The following is a 14,578-nucleotide window of genomic DNA, read 5'->3' on the forward strand; positions in this document are numbered from 1 at the left end:
GGATAACTATTACCAGAAAAATGGAAGATAAGAAGTATTGGCAAGGATATGGAAAAATTGGAACCCTAATCAATTGTTGGTGGGAATGTAAAATGGTGTAGTTGCTGTGGAAAAGTTTGGTGGTTCCTCATAAAGTTAAACAGAATTACCATATGACTCCGCCGTTGCACTGTTAGGTATATACCTACCCAAAAGACTTGAAAGCAGGGTGTGATCATTATGGTTGTGTTTCAAATTGATTGGGCCGTGACTTTCAGTGGTTTGGCAGTCGTATAATGATGTAATCACTTCCATGATAAGATCTGATGTAACGTAATCATCTCAATGATGGGATCTGCTGTGAGTCGCCAATCAGTTGAAAGGGAGTTTCCTTGGGGGTGTGGCCTGCAACCATTATAGGTAGACTTTCTGGCAAGGGTCATGGACTTTTGCTCATTCTGGACTCTGCAGCTGGCTCCTGTTTGTCTGACCTCCAGTTATTGGGACTTGAGCTAGCAGCTTACCTGCCGTCTTGCCTGCCCATTTTGGGTTCCCCAGCCCTGCCGCTATGTGATTCATGAGAAGTCTCCAGCCTAATCGACGGATTTAGGATGTTCCAGCCTCTACGACCACATCAGCCATTTCCTTCACACAAATCTCTCTCTATATGTACTTATCCGCTTTACTGGATTTGCTTCTCTAGAACACCCAGCCTAAGACTCAGGGTCTTAGTTTCCTGCTTACCAATGTTCACTGGAGTATTATTATTGTTGTTGTTGTTAGATGCCATCGAGTTGGTTCCAACTAATGGTGACCCTATGGAAAACAGAACGAAAAATTGTGTAGTCCTGTGCCATTCTAACAATTGTTGCTATGTTTGAGCCCATTGTTGCAGCCACTGTGTCAATCCACCTCGTTGAGGGTCTTCCTCTCTTTCACTGACCCTCCATCCACCTTACCAAGCGTGATGTCCTTCTCCAGGGACTGATCCTTCCTGATAACATATCCAAAGCATGAGAGAAGTCTTGCCATCCTTGCTTCCAAGGAGAACTCTGGTTGTACTTCTTCCATGAGAGATTTGTTCGTTCCTCTGGCAGTCCATGGTATACTCAATATTCTTCGCCAACACCATTAATTCTAAGGCATTGATTCTTCTTCAGTCTTCCATATTCACTGTTCAGCTTTCGCATGCAGATGCAATTTAAAACACCATGGCTTGGGTCAGGCCCACCTTAGCCTACAAGGTGACATCTTTGCATTTTAACACTTTAAAAAGGTCTTTTGCAGCAGATTTACTCAATGTGTCCTTTGATTTCCTGACTGCTGCTTCCATGCGTGTTGATTATGGATCCAGTAAAATGAAATCCTTGACAACTTCAATTGTTTCTCTGTTTATGATGATGCTGCTTACTGGCCCAGTTGTGAGGATTTTTGTTTTCTTTATGTTGAGGTATAATCCATACTGAAGACTGTAGTCTTTGATCTTCATCAATAAGTGCTTCAAGTCTTCTTCACTTTCGGCAAGCAAGGTTTTGTCATCTGCATATTGCAGGTTGTTAACGAGTCTTCCTCTAATCCTGTTGCCTCATTCTTCTTAATATAGTCCATCTTTTTGGATTATTTCCTCAGCATACAGATTGAATAAATATGGTGAAAGCATACAACCCTGACACACACCTTTCCTGACTTTGAACAATGCAGTATCCCCTTGTTCAGTTCCAACGACTGCCTCTTTATCTATGTACGGATTCCTCATAAGCACAATTAAGTGTTCTGGAATCCCCATTCTTGGCAATCATCCATAATTTGTTATAATCCGCACAGTCAAATGCCTCTGCTCAGTGAGTGTAAAACAGAGGTAAACATCTTTCTGGTTATCTCTGACTTCAACCAAGATTCATCTGCCATCAGCAATGATATCCCTCTTTCCACCTCGTCTTCGGGATCTGGCTTGAATTTCTGGCAGTTCCCTGTTGATATACTGCTGCAGCTCATTCTAAATGATTTTCAGCAAAATTTTACTTGCGTGTAATATTAATAATACTGTTGCATAATTTCTGCATTCAGTTGGATCACCTTTATTTGGAAGGAGCACAAATACCGATCTCTTCCAGTTGGCTGGCCAAGAAGCTGTCTTCCAAAATTTCTTGGCATAGACAAGTGAGCACTTGCAGCACTGCATCTGTTTGTTGAAACATCTCAACTGGTAGTCCATCAATTCCTGGAGCCTTGTTTTTCTGCCAATACCTTCAGTGCAGCTTGAGCCTCTTCCTTCAGTACCATCGGTTCTGTTGACCAATTCTTTTTGGTACAGTGACTCTGTGTATTCCTTCCATTGTCTTTTGATGCTTCCTGTGTTACCTAATATGTTCCTTGTAGAAGAAGCCTTCAATATGGCATCTCCAGGCTTGAATTTTTTCTTCAGATCTTTCAGCTTGAGAAACGTCCAGCATGTTCTTCCCTTTTGGTTTCCTAACTCCAGGTTACTTTACTTTGTCTTCTGGAGCCACCCTTTGAAATCTTCTGTTCGGCTCTTTTACTTCATCACTTCTTCCATTTGCTTTAGATGCCTGATGTTCAAGAGCAAGTTTCAGAGTCTCTTTGGACATCCATTTTGGTCTTTTCTTTCTTTCTTGTTGTTTTAATGACCTCTTGCTTTTTTCACGTATAATGTCCTTGATGTCATTCCACAACTTGTCTGGTCATTATTGTTCAACGTGTCAAATCTATTCTTGAGATGGTCTCTAAATTCAGGTGGGATATATTCAAGCCTGTACTTTGGCTCTCTTGGACTTGTTCTTATTTTCTTCAGCTTCAACTTGAACCTATATATGAACAGTTGATGGTCTGTTCTGCAGTCAGCCCTTGGTCTTGTTCTGACTGATGATACTGAGCTTCTCCATCATCTCTTTACACAGATGTAGTTGATTTGATTCCTGTGTATTCCATCTGGTGAGGCCCGGGTGTATAATCGCCACTTATGTTATTCAAAAAAGATACTTGCAATGAAAAAGTCATTGGTCTCGCAAAATTGTATCCTGCCATCTCCAGCATCGTTTCTATCACCGAGGCCATATTTTCCAACAACCAATCCTTCTTTGTTTCCACCTTTTGCATTCCAATCACCAGTAATTATCGATGCATCCTGATTGCATGTTCAATCAATTGGAGACTGCAGAAGTTGGTAAAAAATCTTTAATTTCTTCGTCTTTGACCTTAGTGGTTGGTGCGTAAATTTGAAAAGTAGGTCACGTTAACTGATCTTCCTTGCAGGCGTATGGATATTACCCTATCACCCACAGCACTGTACTTCAGGATAGATCCTGAAATGTTTTTTGATGATGAATGCAATGCTATTCCTCTTCAGGTTGTTGCTGCTGGCATAGCAGACCATATGACTGTCCGATTCAAAATGGCCAATACCAGTCCTTTTCAGCTCACTAATGCCTAGGACATTGATGCTTATGTGTTCTATTTTGTTTTTTATGATTTCCAATTTTCCTAGATTCATACTTTGTACATTCCAGGTTCCAATTATTAATGGATGTTCGCAGCTGTTTCTTCTCATTTTGAGTCGTGCCACATCAGGAAACGAAGGTTCTAAAAGCTTGACTCGATCCACATCATCAAGTTAACTCTACTCTGAGGAGGCAGCTCATCTTCTGGGACAGTTTCTGACAATGTTCCACTGCTATCCATAAGGTTTTCACTGGCTAATTCTTTTCAGAAATAGACCACTACGTCCTTCTTCCTAGTCTGTCTCAGTCTGGAAGCTCCACTAAAACCTGCCTGCCATGGGTGACCCTGTTGGTATCTGAATACCAGTGGCAGAGCTTCCAGCATGACAGCAACATGCAAGCCCCCACAGTACGACAAAATGACAGACACGTGGGGGAAGCAGTATTAACAACTGCCAAAAAGTGGAAACAACCTAAGTATCCATCAACAGATGAATGGATAAAATGTGGGAAATCCATACAATGCAGTAATTCAGCCATGAAGAAATATGAAGTTCTGATACATGTTAAAACATGGATGAACCTTGAAAAGATTATACTGAGTGAACTAAGTCAGACACCACTGGACAATATTGTATGACCCACCTATATAAAATACCTAGAACAGGCAAATGCATAGAGATCAATGTTTATTAGAGCTTACTAAGGGCAGGTGGGAGGGGAAAATGGAAAGTTATTCCTTAAGGAGTACGGAGTTTCTGTTAAGGATGATAACAAAAAAAATTGGAAATGGATAGGGATGACAACTGCACAGTATGGTGAATGTAATAAATGTCACTGAATTGTACACATACAAATGGTTGAAATGCCAAATGTTTTGTTATACGTATTTTACCACACACACATACAAAATCCATTTGTCTAACGTGCTCTTTGCATGGGATCTTTACCTACGTGTGATTTCGTAACGCCATCTGGAAAATGTTGGTTTACCGAGTTATTCAGTTCTTCCAAATGTTGACACAGTTCATTATATAATATCACTATTACTATCATTATTACCACAAATATCTTTACTAGAATGCTATCAAGCTCAAGGTGGCCCATACAGATTTCCCCAAATTCTAATTTTTGCCTGAAAGCTCCAATTTTATTAGTAACAAGTTCATTTTGTTCATTTTCAAAGAAATGTTTGTCAAATACCCAAGTCTGAATAACCATGGTTTTTCAGTTGTTCTTTCAATTAAAGAAGATATTACATGAAAATGGGGAGGAGGGTAGCTGAGCTAGCAACTCAATCACACAAATTCTTTTCCTCTGCAGCACATACCCATTTTATCACACAGATACTCTAGAGCCAAGTAGAGTAAAATTTAATTTGTACTGAAAAAGAATCTGAAGGAAAAATGAGTTTTTTTTTTTAACTGTATGACGTGAAGTATTCATGACAGAGAAGAATACACACTACTAGACAATTCAGTGCCACTGCCTTGATTTCCTGCTAAGGTATTAGCTGTTTTACTCAGCATTGCTTTTGTATCTTTCATCCAAACATCAAAGAGAAAAGGGCATATAATATTTTAGTATTAATATGAACAGGTTTTACTCCTAAGGGTTCAAGGACTACACTTTGAAAACTACTGACTTACATATACAAACAAGTCTTTAAAATGTAAGATATGTGCATATTTAAATTAAAACTAAAAAGCCTATCGCCAGTGGAGACCATTTCAACTCATAGTGACCCTGTAAGATAGAGTAAAACTGTCCCATCAGGTTTTCAAGGCTGTAGTCTTTTTTTTTTTAGTCTTTACAGAAGCAGACCAGCACATCCTTCTCCCACACAGCAGCTGGATTTGAACTGCTGACCTCTTGGTTAGCAGCTGATCACTTAACCACTGACCACAAGGGATCTAAAACGTCTCCAGACGTCAAAATGTCCCCCAGAAGCAAAATCCTATCCTACCCAACATTGAGAAGTAGTGTTTTGAAGGAAAACCATCTAGGAAGTCTAACCTTGACTGTTTTTTTTTTTTTTAACAACAACAACAAAAAAGGAATAAACTCAATTTTAGGTCTATCTTCCCACCTTTCCTAAACTTAATTATTTGATGATGGAATGCAACTGTCCATTCTGAGTTCCACCTACAAACAACACCTGAATAACATTACCAAATTAAACTTTTCCTACTAGGGAAATGAGATTACCAATTTCAGGAGTGATATCTTCTATATCTCACGCGGATTAGAGAGGGAAGATAGACCAAGGTTTCTCAACCATGGGAGTGCACATCAAAATAACCTGAGGTGCTTTTTTAATATATGTCAGGATACCATCTAAGCCACACCAGATCAGAATTCATTCAGCAATTACTTGAGTGTCCACTCTACGCAAAGCACTATAATAGGTGATAGGGATTGTCTCAGATATCTAGTGCTGCCGTAACAGAAATACCACAAGTGCACGCGTTTAACAAAAAGAAATTCATTCTCTCACTGTCTAGTAGGCTAAAAGTCTAAATTCAGGGCGCTAGATCCAGAGGAAGGCTTTCTCTCTCTGTCAGCTCTGGAGGAAGGTCTTTGTCATCAGTCTTTCCCTGGTCTTGGAGCATCTCACACAGGAACCTTGGGTTCAAAGGACAAGCTCTGCTCCTGGCACTGCTTTCTTGGTGGTAGGAGGTCCCCAACTCTCTGCTTACTTCCCTTTCATCTCTTCAGAGATAAAAGGTGGTGCAGGCCACACCCCTGGGGAACTTCCTTTATACTGGATCAGGGATGTGACCTGGTAAGGGTGTTAAAATCCCACCCTAATCCTCTTTAACATAAAATTACAATCACAAAATGGAGGACAACCACACAATACTGGAATCATGGCCTAACCAAGTAAACACATACATTTTTGAGGGGGACATAATTCAATCCATGACAGGGATACAGCAATACATAAAAGACACATGGTCCCTGTCCTCTTAAAGTTCACACTCCAGTACAGGGAGACACCATAAACATGTAGACAAATAAACAGGATTACCTCAGTCTATTAAAAAAACAAAACATAAGGGAAAGTTTAGTCCAAAGGAAGAATAGACCACAACTACCACAATCTCTGCCAGGCTGAGCCCAGAACAACTAGATGGTGCCCGGCTTCCACCACCAACTGCTCTGGTAGGAATCACAATACAGGGTCCTTGGACAGAGCAGGAGAAAAATGTAGAACAAAATTCAAATTCAAACACACAAAAAAACACCAGACTTGCTGGTCTGACAGAACCTTGAGAAACCACAAGCCTATGGCCCCCGGATACCCTTTTAACTCGGTACAAAAGTACTCCAGAGGCTCCCTCTTAGGCCAAAGATGAGACAGGTCTATATGGCAGACGATAACACACCTGAGGAACTGGCTGCATAATTTAACCATGTTTATGAGACTAAATGAACACACCAGCCCAAAAGCAAAGATAAAGAAAGCAGGAAGGGACAGGCAAGTGAACAAATGGAAACAGGGAACCCGGCGTGAAGGGGAGAGTGTCGACACATCAAAGGGTTGGCACCCAATGTCCTAAAACAATTTGTCTATTAATTCTTTAATGAGAAACTAATTTGCTCTGTAAACTTTCACCTAAAACATAACTGAAAAAGAAAGGCAAATAGAAAAAACTATAATGGGACCAATTTCACCACATTCTCACCAATATCAGTAAAGATATTATCAAAGTACTCAATGTTCTAAGTGAAAGTTGTATTTTTGTATTTAGAAAGGCCATGACATAATCATGTCCATACATTCAAAATTACTTGTTCTATGTTTGGTGGTGGGCAAAACTATGGCTCCCACTCTTTGGGAAATTTTAAGCTCAAGACTAAATAAGTAAATTCTCTCACCGTTTCAATTTTAACTTACATCAGTTCAATGAAAACAATGTTAAATTCCTGAAAAAAGTAGAATTTAATGGTTTTATGGATAAGGGGGGAAAAGAGCACCTGTATTCCCGAAGGCAACTTTGGGCAATAACTAAGGGTGATTCAAAGCAAGGTATTCCCCAGAAATTACTCAAAAGAAAAAAGCATCCCTTGGCAAGCTGACAATCACAAGGATTGTTTACAAAGGAATCAGGCAGGATTCTGCATTTTGTACTTCTGTGAAGAACTGGTAGCAAAAACTTGAAGGCAGTCAATTTACTGCTCTTAAATTTCTTCTAAGAAGCAAGTACAAAGCCTCTTACCTAGCCTACCTATGGTTGAAAACAAACAAACAAAAAAGCTGTGGGTTCCAAGTAAGTAAAACGCCAAATATTTCCCTGTTATGTCAACTACTAAAAGGCACTGCTATTATCAGCCCAGCCTTCCTTGAACAGTCAAAAATAAATAAGATGCCAGAGGATGTTTAGGCTTTCAGTACACACCATATACACTCCATATACACTCCATATACACAAACATATACACAAACATATACACAAACAATAAGCAATCTGTTCAGCCTGTAACAAACCAAAACACCAGTTGCTGTCCAGTCAATTCCAACTCATGGCAACCCCACGTATGTCAGAGCAGAGCTGTGCTCCACAGGGTTATCGATGGCTGTTTTTTTGTAAGAAGATTGTCAGGCCTTTCTTCCAAAGCACCTCTGGGTGGACTCCAACCTCCAATCTTTCCGTTAGGAGCTGAGCACGTTAACCATTTGCACCAGCCGGGGTCTCCTTTAATAGTGGTTTTCTCAAACTGTTGCTGCACAAACCTCACAGAGAGCTCTCATGATTCCCTCTCCATATACTATACATCACTCTGTCAGGAATTTGTAAATATTTCATGCTTGCAAGGAAGTAGCTTCTTGGATACAAACAGCTTTTAACTGCCCAAAAGAATGAAGGACCAATTCCAGAGAAAAAGGCAGATTCACCTTCCTCTTTGAACCTGTGATTTGTCACTGCCATCTCTAAGCATTCAGAGTCCAGTCTTTGCAAAGTCGGTTCCTAAAGGCTCAAATTGAACAACAAAAGTCTAAATAAACATTTCCAATGGCTACCACCCCATAGCTGTAAGAATAAATTTCAAGCCCCTTAGTTTAGAATTGCCCCTATATACTCTTCCTCCCCTAGTCTCAGCTCCTGCCATTCCTCCTCAGTCCTCATCAACTAACACCATGTATAAAATCATCAGGCACATAATCCCCAGCTGACAAGATGGGAGGATAAAGATGAAAGTCAGAGACTGTCTCTGCGCTGCTCCACAAGGCCCTCTCCCAGACCTTATCTGAAGTCTTTCTTTGCTTGTATTCTTTCTTATTATAACAAATGGGTAAATGTAGGTACAAGTAAAGGAGCCCTAGTGGCACAATGGTTAAGCTCTCTGCTGCTAACCACTGGTTTGAGCCCACCCAGTGGCTCCGCAGGAGAAAAGACCTGGCAATCTGCTCCCGTAAAGATTATGGCCTAGGAAACCCTATAGGGCAGTTATACTCTGTCAAAAGGGTTGCTCTGAGTTAGAATCAACTCAACAGCGCGCAACAACAACAAATTAAAAAGTTTCTGTAAATTTTATAAGCAGTTATAGAGAATTAGCAAACCCAGGGGGCAATAAGCCAGGAGGGGCTAGCAGGACAGAGATTTGTGAAGACCCAGGTCTGGGCAGCTGGGTGACAGAGAAAGGCTACACAGGCTAGTCCTAGGGGACGAGAGAGAGAAAGAGAGAGGGGCCAGCTGGTCTGAAGTGATGGGAGTTGTGCAGACTTCTGACCCTATGGCTGGTACCCAATGACCTGGCCCTAGGTGGCCAGGGATGAGGTCTAGTTTAACTCTGGGTGGTCAGGGTAAGAGAGACAAAGTGCCATGTAAGTGGTGACAAGGAAATGACAAAGGTGAGGTTTGCCCACCTTGCCCCTTTAGCAGTGCATACACTTTGAAAAACACTGCTCTAACCAGGACTGTGCAAATCAAAAGGTCAAGGCTTCTCCAGAGGTCAGTCTGTGGCCAAACTGAACCGAGCAACTAAGTGAAGTAGGCTTAATACAGCAAAGCTCAGGTTCACTGGAAGAACCAAGAATGAAAGAAGCTGTGGTCAGAGAAAAGAAATTTCAAGTTCAGAACTGTGGCTCCAAGGAGCAAAGAGAGGCAGAAGGTGAGCAGGTAAGGAGTTCATTTGACATTAATTCAATCTGTAAGCCTTAAAAAAAAAAAAATTAATTGAATCTGTAAGCCTTAGAAGGTGAAATATTGTCAGTAAGGAGAAATACAAACGAGTTAATTACGAACATTTAAAAAGCAACAGTTCAACAGCCAATACATGGGTGGTTCTAAAGCCAATAACTTGCCAAACCTGAAACTTGAGGCTGTCGAGTCGATTCCGACTCGTACCGACCCAACAGGACAGAGCAGAACTGCCCCACAGCGTTTCCAAGGAGTGGCTGGTAGATTCAAACTGCTGACCTTTTGGTTAGCAGCTGGGTTCTTAAACACCAGGACTCCAGTAATTCATGAGAACATGCAAAATAGTCTCTGTAGTGATCAACTGTAACAGTCAAACCGTCAGAGCACCTAAATTTAAGTCAAGGTGATATACAGAAATTCAGTTTTATGATAAAAGATAAGCTAAAAGATAACTTATTCTATTAAAGGACTTCATATTTTAAATCATTTACAGTAAGTTTCTTTAAAATAACAAGTTCATCCATTGTTAAGTGAGTAGATTCGCCATTACTGAACATATACACAATCACACGGAAACATTTCTATAGGACATACAGCCCATATTTCATTTTCCCCCTTGACTAGCTTCTCTATTAGGAAATACTCTAACCAGGTTCTCTCTCACTGTCCCTGCTACAAGATCTCATGAGAATGTCTGCAAGGTTACATAGCTCCTTGGCCTCATTTACTCAAGTCTCTTGATCCCAGACATCTTCCCTATTTGAATCCTGCAGGCTCTCACAGACACGCTAGTTTCTAACTACTTGCTCGTACCTCGGATTAGGCTACTTATCTGTCTTGCCTAACTAATATTACACTTGCTACTCTGATCTAGTCACCTGGTTTCAACCCTACTGACGCTGCAGTCGCTTACATATCCTTTAAAAGCCAACTGTTGTTAACAAACAAGTCCAACAAACTCCAAGAACATGGCACGCCTATTTCTCCAGGTTGTGGCTCTCACTTGCTCAGCCTTTTATAGTTCTCCTCGGAACACTTTCCACACGCTGGTAACGATCCAGTTTGACACTGCAACCACACACTGCCTAGCGTGTAAGCTTTCAAAACTGGGGGAAATCCCTAAGTATTTAGAGAACTATGCAATATAGAAACCTCTTGTTTATTCATATACAAATGCACCCATCTATACACACACATGCATACACACACACACACACACACAGCTACTAACCTTAAGGGTGGAGGTTCGGACCCACCCAGTGGCACTACGGAAGAAAAACCTGGCGATCTGCTTCCATAAAGACTACATCCAAGAAAATCCTACAGGGTGCAGTTCTACTCTACACACATGGAGTCGTCACGTCAGAATCAACTGGACAGCCATGGGTTTGGCAAGACAGATAGATAGATCTTTCCAAGTCCTGTTTGATTAATTGTGTGATTTTACCCTATGGAACTTACACAGATTTCGCATACCATGTTTATGAAGAAAGTAGGTTCTTTCTGACTTTCACCATTCCCAATCCAAAATTTCCCTGCAAAGGAAGAGGGAAAGAGTAAATATCATCAATAAGGTTTTCTTTACATTTTTTTCTTTGTTAATTGCAGGCAACATTTAACAATATAATCTGCATCAAGACTAAAATTTATAGTTCTCTTAAATAATTTTCTTAGTGATGGAGATTAAGAAAAGGCACATGTTCGGCACACCCCACGGAACACAAATCTACCAAACATGTCCTTGTGGTTTTCGATCTTCTAAAGGGAATCCACCAGGCGCTCCTTGGAAACTCTGTCCTATAAGGTCACTAGGAGTTGGAATCGATTCAATGGAAGCAGGTTTGTTTTTTTTTTTCGTTTAAAGGGATATTTTAAAGAGGTTATGTATGACTCCTGTCCACAAGTATAAAAGAGAACAATATTACAAAAGGGATATAAACATCGAGAAGGACTCCACCCACTCCACCTTGGGTTCAATTAGCCACTTCTCCCTTGGCGCTCCAAAGTACAGGTAAGACACTTGCCCTTATCTGAGTCCACCTTATTCCATACCAGAAGGCAGACCCTTTGTTTTATATATAGATGTATCTCCAGCATCAAAGACCAGGAGGCAGTAAGCATGCAAATGTTTGTCATTTAATAAAATTATCAGGATGTTAACAAAACCATTTCCATTAAAATTATTACAGAAAAAAACACAATATTTACCTACAGTCCCTATAAGTCAACAACTGAAGACTACTGTCGTCAGGTGCCATCGAGTTAGTTCCAACTCACAGCGACCCTATGTACAACAGAATGAAATACTGCCCAGTAACCGTGCCATCCTCACAATCCTTGCTATGTTTAAGCCCACTGTTGTAGCCACTGTGTCTATCGATCTTGTTGAGGGTCTTCTTTTTTGCTGACACTCTACTTTACCAAGCATGATATCCTTCTCTAGGGACTGGTTCTTCCTGATAACATGCCAGAAGTACACGATCTCACCATCCTCGCTTCTAGGGAGCATTCTGGCTGCTACTTCTTCCAAGACATATTTGTCTGCTCTTCTGTCAGTTCACGGTATATTAAATATTCTTCGTCAACACCGTACTTCAAAGGCATCAATTCTTTCTCAGCCTTCCTTATTCATTGTCCAGTTTTCACATGTATATGAGGCAACTGAAAATACCATGGCTTGGGTCAGGTGCACCTTAGTCCCCAAAGTGACATCTTTGTTTTTTAATAATTTAAAGAGGTCTTTGCAGCAGATTTGCCTAATGCAATACGTTGTTTGAAACTGAAGACTACCCTACCATATAAATGAGTTTAAATATACAAATGGCATAGACAAAGGGCCATGGTTCCCAAACTCTGATCCTTTAATAGTAATCTAAGAAACCATACTGGCTAATGTAACAATGGATGGTATAATACGTAAATTCCAAAACTGTGGCATAACACAATAGTTTATTTTTAATCCCTGCATACAGAAAGACCAAAATCAGTGTTAATGATCAGTTTGAGGAGGGTGGAGACGACGCAGGCTGACAGATGCTCAGCTCTATTTGACCCCTCGTTTCCAATGTTGCTCTGTCATACCTACAACTGCCAGACAGCAGGTGGGGAAGAGAGAGGATCGATCAAGGGGGCTTCGTATTTGCAATGGATAAAGTGACACTCAACACTTCTGCTTAATTTCCTATGGAAAGATCTCAATCATATGGCCATCCCCAACAGCAAAGGGACTAGTAAATATAGGTTAGCTGGCATCAGGGATAAAAAGAAACAAGCTTGGTAAAGAGCAAGTCTTTATCACAGAAGTTTTTAAAAAATACAGATTCTAAGGTATCATCCCAGGTAATTCTCATTCAGTAGGTCTACCAGGACCCAAAGAACCTGCATTTAATCTCACCAAGTGACTCTGATATATGTCCAAGTTAGGAAACACTGGCTTAGGTAGTAAAGACCATGAGGCAAATGGGAAAAGCAAAACAAAAAAATTTCATGTTAAAGTTTAAAACAATGTACTAGATAAAAGGAAAACTAGAGGATAACGAAAAATTGAGCTAATTCTTACCTACTTTGGCCTGTAACAGCAGCCTCTCGTAGCTTTCTTCCTACCTCTTGTAGCTTCATTTCAGGTTTCCTTTCCTCTATTCATCCTATAGTCTCCATTACACTCTCATTGACCACGAGCTCTGCTCATTCCTTGAGTGACCTCATTCACATTAATTATCACCTAAAACATTTTTCTCTGAATCCAGCCTCACATTTAACCGCCTAGGATTCCCAAGGTGGTGCAGACGCTGAAAACACTCGAATACTAACCGAAAGGTTGACAGTTTGAACTCACCCAGATGTGCCTTGGATGACAGGCCTGATGACCGGCTTATGAAGGATAACAGCCTTGAAAACCCAGTTCTACTTTGTACACATGGAGTCGCCATGAGTCGGAATCAACTTGATGGCAACTAACAACAACTATAACACTTCTCCAATGTAGATGTCCTGCTAGTACCCCAACATATCCAAATATGAATTCATCTTCCTGCCAAACCAGTTCCCTCTGTTTGTTCCCTAACCACCTAGGCCGCCTAGTTAAAACCATAGGAATCATGGAGTTACTGTCCTGCTCCTTCAGCCTCTATAATCCAGTTACCAAGTACTATCCACTTTTGACTTCCTAAAAATCTACGATCTATCCCCACTTAAAAAACAAAAAACCGACATTGTCATCGAGTTAATTCTGACTCAGCAACCCTATAGGACAGAGTAGAGCTTCCCCACAGTGTTTCCAAGGAGTGGCTGCTGGATTTGAACTGCCAACCTTTTGGTTAAGAGCCATGGCTCACTGTAGCTCTTAGTCACTGTGCCACCAGAGCTCCACTGCCACTGTCTTATTTCAGGCTTTCTTTTCTTTTCAAATGATAGAACTACCAGTTCCCCAACCTCCAGCTTCATTTTCAACATCAATCTATATATTCTACACCAGCTCTCCTTCCTCACGATTTGTTCAAGATTCACATCTGACACTGATTTCCTGCTTCAGATCTTTCAGTGGCTCACTACTACTTTCAGAATAAAGTTCTAACTCCTTAGAACTTAGCTCACAGGATCTTCGTGATACGGCCCCTGCATATCTCCAAGAGGGTCCTCTGTTGACACACCAGGTCCTCTGTGTTAGAGCCATTGTTACCCCAGACATTTCTCCAAATATATTCTTGTATCCTTTGGAGTCTGAAATAGCACTCAATGTACAGTAAACGAATCAATCAAATGAATGCATGAATAAAGTCGTGCTGAATTTGGAATGGCAGACTGGTAGCTAATTGGAACCATCAAATAAGCAAATGTCAGAGAGATTAGAACTTAGGCGAAAATTCAAAACCAGAATCACAAATTTGAGAATCACTAATAAAAAAGCAATATTTAGAAGTCTTGAGAATGGACAAGTTCTGGCAATATACGACCTTGGCTAAAGCCAGGGGATCTTTCCTTCTAGTTATATGGCCA

The 14,578-nt window shown here is 40.7% G+C and overlaps 1 protein-coding gene across 5 annotated transcripts in view; it reads right to left on the reverse strand.

The window, feature by feature from the left end:
• LOC126068459 (ral guanine nucleotide dissociation stimulator-like) overlaps nt 1-12,931 on the reverse strand; it is a 490,075-nt gene extending 477,144 nt beyond the window's left edge. For 4 of the 5 annotated variants that reach the window (XM_049871001.1, XM_049870996.1, XM_049870997.1 and 1 more), the window contains exon 1: nt 11,060-12,931. The gene's annotated coding sequence lies outside the window, so the exon portion shown is untranslated. Of the gene's footprint in view, nt 1-11,044 lie in introns of all 5 variants that reach the window. The other variant, XM_049871002.1, reaches the window with a different exon arrangement.
• Nucleotides 12,932-14,578: the final 1,647 nt, after the last annotated feature.

The sequence above is a fragment of the Elephas maximus genome, chromosome 27 (assembly GCF_024166365.1).
Source record: "Elephas maximus indicus isolate mEleMax1 chromosome 27, mEleMax1 primary haplotype, whole genome shotgun sequence".
Lineage (NCBI taxonomy): Eukaryota > Metazoa > Chordata > Mammalia > Proboscidea > Elephantidae > Elephas > Elephas maximus.